Source organism: Chrysochloris asiatica, unplaced genomic scaffold (assembly GCF_000296735.1).
Source record: "Chrysochloris asiatica unplaced genomic scaffold, ChrAsi1.0 scaffold00208, whole genome shotgun sequence".
In the NCBI taxonomy this organism is placed as follows: Eukaryota; Metazoa; Chordata; class Mammalia; order Afrosoricida; family Chrysochloridae; genus Chrysochloris; species Chrysochloris asiatica.
Window position 1 is genome coordinate 5,563,030 of NW_006408726.1, and position 2,668 is coordinate 5,565,697.

A 2,668-nucleotide genomic window follows, 5' to 3' on the forward strand; every position below is an offset into this window, starting at 1 on the left:
TATATCCACACACAAAAAGCTAGCTATATGGTAGACGAGTCCAAAATGTGCATATACAGATATCAAACTACATGCAGAGTAGAGCAACATTTCCATATACAGAGTTCTAGCTACATGGAAGATGAGTGCCAAATGTCCATATACTGAGAGTTAACTTCATGGCAGATGAGTCCTACATGTTTATATATAGAGAGCTAACTACAAGGCAGATGAGTCCAACATGTTCGTACACAGAGAGCTGGCTACATGACTGATTGAATATAACATGTCCATATACAGAGAGCTAGCTACATGGCAGAAAAATCTAGTATGTTCATGTACAGAGAGTGACCTACATGACAGATTATTCCATCATATCCATGCACAGAGCGCTCGGTACATGGCAGAGTAGTGCAAGAATTACATATATAGAGTTATAGCTACATGGCAGATAAGTCCAAAATGTGCATATACTGAGAGCTAGCTACATGCCGGAGTAGTCCAACCTGTCCATGTACAGAGTACTATCTATTTAGCAGATGCATCCAACATGTCCATATACTGAGCGTTATCATCATGGCAGATAAGTCCAACATGTGAATATTTAGAGTGATAGCTACAAGACAGATGAGTCCAACATGTTCATACAGCGAGAGAGAGATGGCTACATGGCTGATGAGTCCAACATATACATATAAAGAGAGTGAGCTACATAACAGACAAGTCAAGTCTGTTCCTATACAGAGACCTACATACATGGCAGATAAGTCTAAATTATCCATGCACAGAGAGCTAGCCACATGGAAGACAAGTCCAAAATGTTCATATACAGAGAACTAACTACATCGCAGAGTAATGCAACCTTTCCATATAGAGAGTTCTAGCTACATGGCAGATGAGTCCAACGTGTCCATATACTGAGAGCTAGCTACATGGCAAAGTGGTCCAACATGTCCTTGTTCAGAGTACTGGCTACATGGCAGATGATTGCAACATGTCCATATGCTGAGAGTTAGCTACAAAATGTAGATAAGTCCAACATGTGTATACAGAGAGCACTTCCAACAAGGCAGATGATTTGAAAATGTTCATACAGTCAGAGCTGGCTACATGACTGATGAGTCCAACAAGCCTATATACAGAGAGCTAGCTACATTGCAGAAAAGCCCAATATGTTCATATATAGAGAGCTACCTACATGGCAGATCAGTTCAGCATATCCATGCAGAGAGCAAGCTATATGGAAGACGAGTACAATATTTCCATATACAGAGTTCTAGCCACATGGCAGATGAGTTCAACGTGTGCATACACTGAGAGCTAGCTACATGGCAGACAAGTCCAACATATCCAAATACAGAGTGCTAGCCACATGTCAGAGTAGTCCAACATGTCCATATACAGAGCACTAGCTACATGGCAGATGAGTCCAACATGTCCATGTACTGAAAGTAAGCTACATGGCAGACGAGTCGACAATGTCCATATACAGAGAGCTAGCTAAATGGCAGAGTAGTTCAACATTTAAATATACGGAGTTCTAGCAACATGGCAGATGAGTCCAATGTGTCCACAAACTGAGAGCGAGCTACATGGCAAAGTAGTCCAACATGTCCATATACTGAGAGTTAGCTACATGACAGACAGGTCTTAAATGTGTATATTTAGAGGGCTAGCAACAAGGCAGATTTGTTCAACATGTTCATACATAGAGAGCTGGCTATAAGGCTGATGAGTCCAACATATCCATATACTGAGAGCTAACTACATGTATACAGAGGTGGCTACATGGCTGATGATTCCAACATGTCCATTTACTGGGAACTAGCTACATGGCAGACACATCTAATATGTTCATATGCAGAGAGCTAACTACATGGCAGATCAGTCCAACCTATCCATGCACAGAAAGCTAGTTACAGGGCAGAAGAGTCCATAAATGTCCATATATGTTCATATACAGTGAGCTGCCTGCATGGCAGATCAGTCCAACATATCCTTCACAGTGAGCTTGCTTCATGGCAGCCGATTCCAAAATGTCGATATACAGTGAGCTAGCTACATGGTAGAGTGTTGCAACATTTCTATATACAGAGTTCTAGCTACATGGCAGATGAGCTCAACATGTCCATATACTGAGAGCTAGCTACATGGCAGAGTAGTCTAACATGTCCATATACAGAGTACTAGCTATATGGCAGATGAACCCAACATGTCCATATAATGAGAGATAGCTACATGGCAGATGAGTCCAACATGTGTACATATAGAGGAGTAGCTACAAGGCAATTGAGTCCAACGTGCTCATACAGAGAGAGCTGGCTACATGCTGATGATTCCAACATGTCCCTATACAGAGAACTTGCTACATGCTAGAAAAGTCCAATATGTTCATATACAGAGAATTATCTACATGGCAGATCAGTCCATCATATCCATGCACAGAGAGCTAGTCACATGGCAGATGAGTCCAAAATGTCCATTTACTGAGAGCTAGCTACATGGCAGAGTAGTGCAACATTTCCATATACAGGGTTCTAGCTACATGGCAGATGAATCCAAAGTGTCCATTCACTGAGAGCTAGCTACGTGGCAGAGTGGTCCAATATGTCCATATACAGTGTGCTAGCTACATGGCAAACGAGTCCAACATGTCCATATACTAAGAGTTAGCAACATGGTAGATGAT